This window comes from Arachis hypogaea, chromosome 7, assembly GCF_003086295.3.
Source record: "Arachis hypogaea cultivar Tifrunner chromosome 7, arahy.Tifrunner.gnm2.J5K5, whole genome shotgun sequence".
Lineage (NCBI taxonomy): Eukaryota > Viridiplantae > Streptophyta > Magnoliopsida > Fabales > Fabaceae > Arachis > Arachis hypogaea.
Window position 1 is genome coordinate 29,933,083 of NC_092042.1, and position 13,775 is coordinate 29,946,857.

Below are 13,775 nucleotides of genomic sequence, written 5' to 3' on the forward strand. Positions count from 1 at the left end.
GCAAACACTTATGTAGATTATTTTTATTTTTATTTTTTTTATTGGGAATTAATTTCACTTGCAACCAAATGAACACTTTAGCAAGATACAAGAATTCCCAAATAAATTGCTTCTTTAACAATAAGGATTAAGTGCAGACACAACCTGTTGGGGTGCAGCTTTTCATTACTCCTTCTGTTGTACCCCTTTTTTTATCATTATGCAGATTATCTTCCAATATTAGCTAATTTCCTGCATAATCTTCAAAAATTTCATGCTTCTCAAGCCCTTAAGTGAATGGTTAGTATGCATGAATTGAGTGTGTCTTTTGGATTTATTTTGGTGTGGGAACACCAAACTTAATTCCTTGCCACTGCCTCTGATGCAACAAGTTAACCATATGTGAAATCCTTGTACTTTTGCTAAAGGCAATAAGACTAGAAACAAATAATTAAATGGTTGAATGATTTGTTTGATTGCTTGGAGCTAGCATTATGAAAAAAAATGAGAACGTATCTTTAGATCAAATTTTTTGTGGAACACCAAACTTAGAATGCTTCATTCTCTCTTAATTTGTTTTGGTGTGGAACACCAAACTTAGCTCCTTGCAATACATACTAATCATTTAACCTTCTTATTAAAAAAAAACTATGGAACGAAACTACCTCAGGTTGGGTTGCCTCCCAACAAGAGCTTCTTTATTATCATTAGCTTGACATCCTTAATTTTTGCTTCATGAAGGCTGTAGGTTCTAAACCTCTTTTTCCTTGTCCAATTGTCCTCCTAGATACAGCTTTGCTCTGTGATCATTTACTGTGAATTGACTCTTTGTTGCTTCATTTAGTAATTCAATAGTTTCATAAGGAAAAACCTTGGTCACCAAATATGGACCAGTCCACTTAGATTTAAGCTTGCCAGGGAAAATCTTGAGTCGTGAGTTGTACAAGAGTACTTGCTGTCCTGGTTTGAATTCTTTCTTCAAGATCTTTCTGTCATGCCACCTCTTGGCTTTTTCTTTGTATATCTTAGAATTTTCATAGGCTTCTAGCCTAAATTCATCCAACTCATTTAGTTGCAACAATCTTTTCTCCCCTGCTGCTTCAGAGTCAAGATTTAGGAGTTTAGTAGCCCAAAAAGCCTTGTGTTCAAGCTCTACAGGGAGGTGACAAGATTTGCCATACAATAGCTGAAAGGGGGACTTCCTAATGGGGGTTTTGAAAGCTGTTCTGTATGCCCAGAGTGCATCTTCCAGCTTCCTAGCCCAATCTTTTCTTGTGCTTCCTACTGTTTTCTCTAGGATCTTCTTCAATTCTCTGTTTGCCAATTCAGCTTGGCCATGAGTCTGAGGGTGATATGGTGTGGCTACTTTATGAATGACTCCATATTTATGCAGGAGTTTCTCCATCTGTTTGTTGCAAAAATGACCACCACCATCACTAACAAGACCCTTGGGCACTCCATATCTAGTGAAAATGTGCTTCTTAAGGAATTGAAGGACAATTTGTGCATCACAGGTGGTTGTGGCTATGGCTTCCACCCAGTTTAAGACATATTCCACTGCTACCAAGATATATTTGAAAGAATAGGAAGGGGGAAGGGTCCCATAAAATCAATTCCCCATAGATCAAATAATTCTACTTCCAGAATAAAATTCTGAGGCATCTCATTTCTTCTTGTCAATCCTCCTGCTCTCTGGTATTCGTTACATTGGTGAACAAACTCTCTGGCATCTTTGAAGATAGTTGGCCAATAGAAGCCACATTGCAGTATCTTTGTAGCTATTCTTTCTAGGCCAAAGTGTCCACCATAGGCTGAGCCATGGCAATGCCACAATATATCCTTTATTTCACTCTCAAGGACACACCTCCTAATCATTCCATCAGAACATCTCTTGAACAGGAAAGGTTCATCCCACAAAAACTTCTTTGCTTCATTGACTAGCTTCTTCACTTGTTGTTTAGAGAATTCTTGAGGTATCTTCCTCCCCACTTTGTAGTTTGCTATGTCAGCAAACCAAGGTGTTTGTTGGATCTGCAAAAGATGTTCATCTGGAAAGCTTTCATTCACAGGCTAGGAAGCTTCTTGAATTGTTTCTTATGGTAACCTTGATAAATGATCAGCAACTTGGTTTTCAGTGCCCTTCTTGTCTTTTATTTCAATGTCAAACTCTTGTAGGAGCAATATCCACCTGATAAGTCTTGGTTTAGCATCATGTTTTGACATCAAATACTTAAGGGCAGCATGGTCAGTATAAACCATAATTTTGGATCCTATCAAGTATGATCTAAACTTATCAAATGCATAAACTACAGCTAATAACTCCTTCTCTGTTGTAGTGTAATTTTTTTGAGCCTCATTCAACACCTTACTTGCATAATATATGACATGATGCAAGTTTCCCTTCTTTTGTCCAAGCACAGCACCAATTGCAATGTCACTTGCATCACACATGAGTTCAAAAAGTAGTTCCCAATCCGGGGGTGTGATGATTGGTGCTGTTGTGAGTCTGTTTTTTAAAGTTTCAAAGGCATGCTGGCAATATTCATCAAAGACAAAAGGATTATCAATCATCAGCAGATTACTCAAAGGTTTGGCTATTTTAGAAAAATCCTTGATAAACCTTCTATAGAATCCTGCATGCCCCAAGAAACTTCTAACAGAATTCACATTAGTTGGTGGAGGGAGCTTCTCTATGATTTCCACCTTTGCCTTGTCAACCTCTATCCCTTTTCTTGAAACTTTGTGACCAAGAACAATCCCTTCAGGCACCATGAAGTGGCACTTTTCCCAGTTCAGAACCAAATTGGTTTCTTGGCACCGTTTCAAGACAAGGGTCAGATGTTGCAGGCAAGCATTGAAATTGTCACCAAAAACAAAAAAGTCGTCCATGAAGACCTCTAAGAACTTTTTGACCATATCTGAAAAAATGGAGAGCATACACCTTTGAAAGGTGGCTGGGGCATTGCATAGCCCAAATGGCATTCTTCTATAGGCGAAAACTCCAAATGGACATCTGAATGAGGTCTTTTCCTGATCCTTTGGATCTACCACTATCTGATTATACCCAGAATAGCCATCCAGGAAGCAATAGTAAGCATGGCCGGCCAATCTTTCAAGCATCTGGTCAATGAAGAGAAGAGGGAAATGGTCTTTGCGTGTGGCATCATTCAGCCTCCTATAGTCAATGCACATCCTCCATCCTGTCACAGTTCTTGTGGGAATGAGTTCATTCTTCTCATTAACAATGACTGTCATCCCACCCTTCTTTGGTACCACTTGAACTGGGCTTATCCATGAGCTATTAGAGATAGGATAGATTATCCCTGCATTCCATAACTTCATTACTTCCTTCTGGACAACTTCCTTCATTGTGGGATTTAGCCTCCTCTGAGGTTGAACCACTGGTTTCGAATTGTCCTCCAAGAGGATCTTATGCATACACACTATTGGGCTGATGCCTTTCAGGTCGTCAATGGTCCATCCTAAAGCATCCTTGTGAACTTTGAGTACATCAAGAAGTTCTCCTTCTTCTTTTTTTGTCAGGGACGAATTGATGATCACTTGGAAACTCTTTGATGTGCCAAGGAATTCATATTTGAGATGGATGGGTAACGACTTCAGTTCTTATTTTTGCACTTCTTTTTTCTTGTCTGGCTTCACCTCTTTGTCAATAGAGATTTCGGCTGCTTGTTCCTTTGTTGTCTCTTGACTACTTTCCTCTTCTTGTTCATGATGATTAGTATCTAACATTTCCTCCACCAGGCTCTCTATCATGTCCACCCTCAAGTAATCCTCTTGCTCAGGAGGGTGCTGCATTGACTTGAAGACATTTATGACCATTTGCTCATTGTGTACTCTGAAGATCATTTCTCCCTTTTCCACATCAATAATAGCTCTTGCAGTTGCTAAAAATGGCCTTCCCAAGATGATTGAATTGTTTCCTTCTTCTTCGGTGTCCAAGATTACAAAGTCCGCAGGGAAGATAAACTCCCCAACCTTTACTAACAGATTTTCCACAATTTCATTGGGTGTCTTGATTGATCTATTAGACATGACTAGTGACATCCTGGTGGGTTTGAGTTCTTCTATAGTAAGCTTCCTCATCAAGGATAGGGGCATTAAGTTGATACTAGCTCCAAGATCACAAAGAGCTTTATCTAAGGTTATTTTGCCTATGGTGCATGAAACTACAAAGCTCCCTGGATCTTTAAGCTTTGGTGGGATTCCTTTTTGGAGCACAACGCTACATTCTTAAGTGAGCAGCACAGTCTTCTTGTCCAGCCAACTTCTTTTCTTGTTGATAAGCTCCTTCAAGAACTTGGCATATAGGGGCATTTGTTCCAATGCCTCAGCCAAGGGAATGTTTATCTCTAACTTCTTGAAAGTATGGAAATGTTGATCCTTTGCTTCTTTGTGGAATCTTTGGGGATAAGGCAGTGGAGGTGTAATGCTCTTCTCCACTTGCTGATGTCCTAGAGCTGGCTCTTCCATGATCTGCTTCCCTTTTTTCAAATTTTGTGGTTGGTTGTTGATGAGCGGATAATTTATACGCTTTTTGGCATTGTTTTTATATAGTTTTTAGTAAGTTTAAGCTACTTTTAGGGATGTTTTCATTAGTTTTTATGTTAAATTCACATTTCTGGACTTTACTATGAGTTTGTGTGTTTTTCTGTGATTTCAGGTAAATTCTGACTAAAATTGAGGGATTTGAGCAAAACTCTGAAGAAGGCTGATAAAAGGACTGCTGATGCTGTTGGAATCTGACCTCCCTGCACTCGAAATAGATTTTCTGGAGCTACAGAACTCCAATTGGCGCGCTCTAACGGCGTTGGAAAGTAGACATCCAGGGCTTTCCAGAATATATAATAGTCCACACTTTATTCGAAGATTGACAACGTAACTTGGCGTTGAACGCCAAGTTCATGCTGCTGTCTGGAGTTAAACGCCAGAAAAACGTCATGATTCGGAGTTGAACGCCCAAAACACGTCATAACTCGGAGTTCAACTCCAAGAGAAGCCTCAGCTCGTGGATTGATCAAGCTCAGCCCAAGCATACACCAAGTGGGCCCCGGAAGTGGATTTATGCATCAATTACTTACTCATGTAAACCCTAGTAGCTAGTCTAGTATAAATAGGACATTTAACTATTGTATTAGACATCTTTGGTCTCAGTTTTGTTTTATTCTTCATCTTAGGAGACTATTGATCACATTCAGGGGGCTGGCCATTCGGCCATGCCTGAACCCTTTGCTTGTGTATTTACAACGGTGGAGTTTCTGCACACCATAGATTAAGGGTGTGGAGCTCTGCTGTACCTCAAGTATTAATGCAATTCTATTTTCTTTTATTCAAATCTCTCTTATTCTTATTCAAGATATTCATTCGTACCCAAGAACATGATGAATGTAATGATGAAAGTGACGATCATTATCATTCTCACTTATGAACGCACGTGATTGACAACCACTTCCGTTCTACATGCAACCGAGCTTGAATGTGTATCTCTTAGATTCCCCAACAGAATCTTCGTGGTATAAGCTAGATAGATGGCGGCATTGATGAGGATCCGGAAAGTCTCACCTTATCTGTGGTATTCCGAGTAGGATCCTGGGAATCCGGAAAGTCTCACCTTGTCTGTGGTATTCCGAGTAGGATTCCGGTAATGAATGACTGTGACGTGCTTCAAACTTGCAAGTGCTGGGCGTTAGTGACAGACGCAAAAGAATCAAGGGATTCTATTCCAGTAGGCGCAGGAACCAACCAGTGATTAGCCATGCTGTGACAGAGTGCGTGAGCGTAGTTTTCACTGCGAGGATGGGATGTAGCCATCAACCATGGGTGATGCCTCAGACGATTAGCCGTGCGAGTGACAGCCGCATAGGATCATTTTCCCGAGAGGATTGAAAGTAGCCACCGCTGATGGTGAACCCCTATACACAGCTTGCCATGGAAAGGAGTAAGAAGGATTGAGTTGAAGCAGGAGAATAGCAGGCGTCCTTGAGCATACAGTATCTCCATTCGCTTATCTGAAATTCCCACCAATGAATCTGCATGAGTATTCTATCCCTTTTATTATTTATTTTCTTATTTCTATTTTCGAAAACCCATAAACAAATTTAATCTGCCTAACTGAGATTTACAAGGTGATCATAGCTTGCTTCATACCAACAATCTCTGTGGGATCGACCCTTACTCACGTAAGGTTTATTACTTGGACGACCCAGTACACTTGCTGGTTAGTTGAACGGAGTTGTGAATTCAACCAGTGCCATAATAATGATTTATCTCAAAATAGTTAGAACATGGATCACAATTTCGTCCACCAAGTTTTTGGCGCCGTTGCCGGGGATTGTTCGAGTATGGACAACTGACGGTTCATCTTGTTGCTCAGATTAGGTAATTTTCTTTTCAAAAATCTTTTTCAAAAATTTTTTTCTTTTTATTTTTTGTTTTTTTCAAAAAAATGTTTTTCGAAAAAATAATAAAAATACAAAAAAAAATAGAAAATCATAAAAATCAAAAAATATTTTGTGTTTTTGTTTGAGTCTTGTGTTAATTTTTAAGTTTGGTGTCAATTGCATGCTTTTAAAAATTTTTCTTGCATTTTTCGAAAATCTCATTCATTCATAGTGTTCTTCATGATCTTCAAGTTGTTCTTAATAAGTCCTCTTGTTTGATCTTGATGTTTTCTTATTTTGTGTCTTTCCTTGTTTTTCTTGTGCACTTTTGCATTCATATTTTCCATGCATTAAAGATTTCTAAGTTTGGTGTCTTGCATGTTTTCTTTGCATCAAAAATTTTTCAAAATAATGTTCTTGATGTTCATCATGATCTTCAAAGTGTTCTTGGTGTTCATCTTGACATTCATAGCATTCTTGCATGCATTCATTGTTTTGATCTAAAAATTTCATGCATTGAGTATATTTGTTGTTTTTCTTTCTCATAATTAAAATATTCAAAAAATCAAAAAAAAAATATCTTTTCCTTATTTCCCTCCAAAATTTCGAAATTTTGGGATTGACTTGGTCAAAAATTTTCAAAATTAGTTGTTTCTTATAAGTCAAGTCAAAATTTCAATTTTAAAAATCTTATCTTTTCAAAATCTTTTTCAAAAATCATATCTTTTTCATTTTTTATATAATTTTCGAAAATTTCAAAAATCTTTTTCAAAATATTTTCAAAATCTTTTTCTTATCTTTATATCAAATTTTCGAAAATTAGCTAACAATTAATGTGATTGGTTCAAAAATTTGAAGTTTGTTACTTTCTTGTTAAGAAAGGTTCAATCTTTAAGTTCTAGAATCTTATCTTGTAGTTTCTTGTTAGTTGAGTCTTTTTAAAAATTAAATCTTCTTCAAAATATCTTTTTGTTAAAATTTTTATCTTATCTTTTATCTTTTATCTTATCTTTTTCAAAAATTTTATCTTTTTCAAAATTTGATTTCAAAATATCTTATCTAACTTCTTATCTTCTTATCTTTTTCAAATTTTGATTTCAAATCTTTTTCAATCAACTAACTAACTTTTTGTTTGTTTCTTAATTTTTCAAAACCACCTAACTACCTTTCCCTCTCTAATTTTCGAAAATTCTCCCTCTCTTTTTCAAAAATTCTTTTTGTTTTAAAATTTTAATTATATTTTGTCTTTGATTTTCGAAAATTACTAACCTCTTTTTCAAAAATTATTTTCGAAATATTCCTTCTCTTTTCTTCTTTTATTTAATTATTTAATTACTAACACTTCTCTTCACCTCTCTTCATCCAAAAATCCGAATTCTTCTTCATCCTTCTACCCCTTTCTTTTTCTACTAACATAAAGGAATCTCTATACTGTGACATAGAGGATTCCTCTTTCTTTTCTTGTTTCTTCTCTTTCATATGAGCAAGAACAGGGAAAAAGGCACTCTTGTTGAAGTTGATCCAGAACCTGAAAGGACTCTGAAGAGAAAATTAAGAGAAGCTAAATTACAACAATCCAGAAACAACCTTTCAGAAATTTTCGAACAAGAGAAGGACATGGCAGCCGAAAATAATAATAATAATGCAAGGCGAATGCTTGGTGACTTCACAAAGCCAACGTCCAAGTTTGATGGAAGAAGCATCTCCATTCCTGCCATTGGAGCCAATAACTTTGAGCTTAAGCCTCAACTAGTTGCATTAATGCAACAAAACTGCAAGTTTTATGGACTTCCATCTGAAGATCCTTATCAGTTCTTAACTGAGTTCTTGCAGATCTGTGAGACTGTAAAGACGAATGGAGTTGATCCTGAAGTCTACAGACTCATGCTTTTCCCTTTTACTGTAAGAGACAGAGCTAGAATATGGTTGGATTCACAACCTAAGGATAGCCTGGACTCCTGGGATAAGCTGGTCACTGCCTTCTTAGATAAATTCTTTCCTCCTCAAAAGCTGAGCAAGCTGAGAGTGGATGTTCAAACCTTTAAACAAAAAGATGGTGAATCCCTCTATGAAGCTTGGGAAAGATACAAGCAGCTGACCAAAAGATGTCCATCTGACATGTTTTCAGAATGGACCCTATTAGATATATTCTATTATGGTCTCTCTGAATTTTCGAAAATGTCATTGGACCATTCTGCAGGTGGATCTATTCACCTGAAGAAAACGCCTGAAGAGGCTCAAGAACTCATTGACATGGTTGCAAACAACCAGTTCATGTATACCTCTGAGAGGAATTCCGTGAATAATGGGATACCTCAGAAGAAAGGAGTTCTTGAAATTGATGCTCTGAATGCCATATTGGCTCAGAACAAAATGCTGACTCAATAGGTCAACATTATCTCTCAAAATCTGAATGGACTGCAAGTACTAGAGAGGTAGCTTCTGAAGAAGCTTATGATCTTGAGAACCCTGCCATGGCAGAGGTTAATTACATGGGTGAACCTTATGGAAACACCTATAACCCATCATGGAGGAATCACCCAAATTTCTCCTGGAAGGATCAACAAAAGCCTCAACAAGGCTTTAACAATGGTGGACGCAATAGGCTGAACAATAGTAAGCCATATCCATCATCTTCTCAGCAACAGACAGAGAACTCTGAACAAAACACTTCTAATTTAGCCAATATAGTCTCTGATCTGTCAAAGGCCACTTTCAGTTTCATGAATGAAACAAGATCATCCATTAGAAATTTGGAGGCACAAGTGGGCCAGCTGAGTAAGAAAGTCATTGAAACTCCTCCCAGTATTCTCCCAAGCAATACAGAAGAGAATCCAAAAGGAGAGTGCAAGGCCATTGATTTAATCAAAGTGGCCGAATGCACTAGGGAGGAGGAGGACGAAAATCCTAGTGAGGAAGACCTCCTGGGACGTCCTTCAAGCAAGAAGGAGTTTCCTATTAAGGATCCAAAGGAATCTGAGGCTCATACGGAGACCATAGAGATTCCATTAAATCTCCTTCTGCCATTCATGAGCTCTGAAGATTACTCTTTGATACGTAAAAATTTGATTTCACGTACAACCGGCAAGTATACCGGGTCGTATCAAGTAATAAAACTCACAAAGAGTGAGGTCGATCCCACGGAGATTGGTAGATTAAGCAACTTTAGTTAAATGGTAGATTTAGTCAAGCAAACATAGTTTTGATTTCATGAGCATTTTGATTTTTGAACATAATTGCAAGAATTTAAATGGCAAAGAATGTAAAGAACTAGAAGAGAGAAATGAAGTGAAAGTAAATAACAGAAACTTAAATTGCAAGAAACTTAAATGACATCAAAAGTAAATTGCAAGAAAATAAAGTGCTAAATTCTAAAGAGCAAAAGAGTAAATAGCAAGAAATAAAGAAACAGGATGTAAATGACAAGAATAATAAATTGCAAGAGTATAGGAGGGAATTGGGCAATGGGTATTCAAGCACTAAGAGCAAAAGAAATGAGAATTAATGATAGAGAGAATCATTAGGGATCAGAGATGCTAGTTTTCATGAATTGATGTTAGTCAAATCCTTCTCAATCATGGGTATAGATCCATGGCAAGTGGGTGATTGAATCCCAATCTCTTGGTGATTCAATCTCCCTCAACATAACCAATTGCCACTCTCGTGATCTAATTGTTCATGAGAAGAGATGAAGCTCAAATCTAATCCAGCCACACAATTCCCATAATCTCAACCAAGGAGAGTTACATCTCACATACTAACCAAGGTGTATTGATTAAAGAAATCATGAAAGGATGAACTCTAAACTGAATTATGTGGCTCATTCCTCAAATTCACCACATAATTCATATAGATTAACCCCTCTCTCGATGGTGGTTGAATCTTTGAAGAACAAGAGTTTCCTCTTTAGATCAACCACTAGAATTGAGGAGGAAAAGATGAGTTCACCAATGCATTCCAACAAGCAGAGCTCTTCCCCCTAATGAAAGTGGGGTTTAGTGAGTCATAGCTCCAATTTCAACAACAATTGCCATAAACCAAAATTTAACTAAAAATGCAAAGAAAGATGAAGAAGAATAAGGAAATGCTTAAAGCTTAAGAAATGAAGAAGAGAAGTTCCAAGAAGAACCACAAATGCTCTCTGGGTATCCTCAAAATAAAAGTGCTAAGAGTCTAAAAAGTCTAAGAGTCCAAAAGTCCCCCAAAAGTACAAACTCAATCTCTATTTATACTAGTCCCAAAACTCTTTCAAAGATCTTGAATTGGGTTAGCAATGGGCTCCCTCTTTGTTGAATTCTTGGCTCAATTAGAAGAAGTGTTGCTAGACTTAGAAAGGAAGAGTTCATTCATCATGCTTCTGGCCCAATGGCCTGGCGTTTTTGTCAATAACGCTGGCCTTAATGCACGTTGGCAACGTGCATCACAATTTCCTGGGAATGAACTTTCAGACTTGGGCGTTGCTAGCCCAAGTTGTTGCTAACAACTTGCTTTTCCTCTTCTTGGCTCTACTTTCATGCTAAATGTAGCCCAAAATTTGAGTGTCAACCTTCTGCTTCAATATGGACTATTATACATCATTGGAAAGCTCTTGATGTCTATTTTTCAATGCCACTAGAATCACCTCAATTGGACTTTCCTAGCTCAAGTTATGCTTCCTCAAAGAAGGTAAGGTCAAGCTGCCAAGTTGTTGCCAAAAACGCACCTATCCTCCCAAGTTGGCAACGTGCCCGATGCTTCTTCAAGGCTCTAAACATTGCTTCCCACGTTGCCATTGAACACGCCTATAGAAGTGCAACTGGGCGTTTCCGGCAAAGTGGTTAGCAGCTCTTCTGCTGGGGCCGTTGGCAACGTGGTTGGCAGCTCTTTCTGGCGTTGGCAACGTGGTTGGCAAGGCTTCCATTCACTCCTACGTTGTCATCAATCACGCCCCTCATCTCTAGGTTGGCAACGTGCTCGAGACTCAAAACTAGCTCCCCAAGATTGCTTAGCGTTGCCTTGAATAACGCCTATGGTTCCTGGCGTTGGCAACGCCCTCGATCTCCTCTTCAAGGCTTCATTCTTGTTGCTTGGCGTTGCCTTGAATAACGCCTATGGTTCTTGGCGTTGGCAACGCCCTCGAGCTCCTCTTCAAAGCTTCATTCTTGTTGCTTGGCGTTGCCTTGAATAACGCCTATGGTTCTTGGCGTTGGCAACGCCCTCGAGCTCCTCTTGGGCCAAGCTCACTCATGTGCGTTGCCTTGAGACACGCCAATGAAGTAGCACGTTGGCAACGTGCTCGAGCTTCTTGGCTGGGCAAATTCTTCTAGCTTAGCGTTGCCTTGAACAACGCCTCTTCAATCCCACGTTGGCAACGCTCTCGAGCTCTCCTTGGCTCAGCTCTTTGCTTGCCTGGGCGTTGCCTTCAAACACGCACCATTTCTCCAAGTTGGCAACGCCAACTTATGCTCTTCCAAGGCTACCTGGCGTTGCCTCCAACAACGCAGCCTTTCTCCAAGTTGGCAACGCCAACTTATGCTCTTCCAAGGCTGCCTGGCGTTGCCTCCAACAACGCAGCCTTTCTCCAAGTTGGCAACGCCAACTTCTCTTCTTCTTGCCCAGCTTGCATCATTCTTGCTTCCATGCTTTCTTGTTTCATCACCTATCATCAACAAAGGAAATAGCTTCAAAGTCTTACCAATTCATGCAATAAATTTCATGAGATTCATTCATACTCATTCATGTATGTATTCCTTAAATCATTTGCATGAATTTGGCTAGAATCAACATGTTCCTTGGTATTGTCATGCATGAAGACAAAACTCATAAAAGAGCTTGTTTATTTAGAGAAAATGAGTGAAATTAAGCTAAAACCAACTAAACTAACTAGCTAATATAGTAAATATGCACTTGCATCACACTTCCTCTGAAGAGGATGAAGATGTGACTGGAGAGCAAGTTGCTCAATATTTAGGAGCTATCATGAAGCTGAATGCCAAGTTGTTTGGTAATGAGACTTGGGAAAGTGAACCTCCCTTGCTCATTAGTGAACTAGATACTTGGATTCAGAAAACTCTACCTCAAAAGAAACAAGATCCTGGCAAGTTCTTAATACCTTGCACCATAGGCACCATGAGCTTTGAAAAAGCTCTATGTGATCTGGGATCAGGGATAAATCTGATGCCACTCTCTGTAATGGAGAAGCTAGGGATCATTGAGGTACAACCTGCCTTGTTCTCATTACAATTGGCAGACAAGTCCATGAGACAAGCTTATGGAATAGTAGAGGACGTGCTAGTAAAGGTTGAAGGCCTTTACATCCCTACTGATTTTATAATCTTAGACACTAGGAAGGAAGAGGATGATTGCATCATCCTTGGAAGACCTTTCCTAGCCACAGCAGGAGCTGTGATAGATGTCAACAGAGGTGAGTTAGTCCTTCAATTGAATGGGGACTACCTTGTGTTTAAGGCATATGGCCATTCCTCTGTGACAGAAGAGAGTAAGCATGAAGAGCTTCTCTCAGTTCAGAGTCAAGAAGAGCCCCCACAGTCAAACTCTAAGTTTGGTGTTAAGATCCCATATCCAAACTCTAAGTTTGGTGTGGACAACTATACAACATTGACCTGATCACCTTGAGGCTCCATGAGAGCCACTGTCAAGCTATTGACATTAAAAGAAGCGCTTGTTGGGAGGCAACCCAATTTTATTTATCTAATTTTTATTTTATTGTTATTTTGTGTTTTATTAGGTACATGATCATGAGGAGTCACGAAAAAATCAAAAAAATTAAAAACAGAGTCAAAAATAGAAGAAAAAATTTTTTCACCCTGGAGGACGCACGGGCTGGCGTTCAACGCCAGTAAGGTGCATCTGGCCGGCGTTCACCGCCAGAACAGAGCACCATTCTGGCGCTGAACGCCAGAAACAAGCAACATCCTGGCGCTGAATGCCAGGAATGTGCCCAGAGAGGAAAAACTGGCGCTGAACGCCAGTAACAAGCATGAAACTGGCGTTCAACGCCAGAAACATGCATTACATGGGCGTTGAACGCCCAGAACGTGCACCAATGGGCGTTTAAACGCCAGAATGATGCACGAAGGCATTTTACATGCCTATATGGTGAAGGAATGGTATTTCTTTTCATCTCAGGATCTGTGGACCTCACAGGATCCCCACCTACCTCGCCCTCTCTCTTTCCATTCATAGTCATTCCTTCTATTTTTCATTCACCACCTACATCTATCCACTCTTCCCCATACACCCACCTACCTTTACAATTCAACTTCTCTTTCCCACCCAATCCCACCCATATAGCCGAATCCATCTCCCCTCACTCACCTCCATTTTCTTCTTCTTCTTCTTCCTCTCTTCTTTCTTCTCTTGCTCGAGGGCGAGCAATATTTTAAGTTTGGTGTGGTA

The 13,775-nt window shown here is 39.1% G+C and overlaps 1 non-coding gene across 1 annotated transcript; it reads right to left on the reverse strand.

The window, feature by feature from the left end:
* Positions 1–8,393: 8,393 nt before the first annotated feature.
* On the reverse strand, positions 8,394–8,497 carry LOC112704180 (small nucleolar RNA R71). Its single transcript, XR_003154817.1, has one exon. It is a non-coding gene; the product is annotated as a small nucleolar RNA R71 (small nucleolar RNA).
* Positions 8,498–13,775: the final 5,278 nt, after the last annotated feature.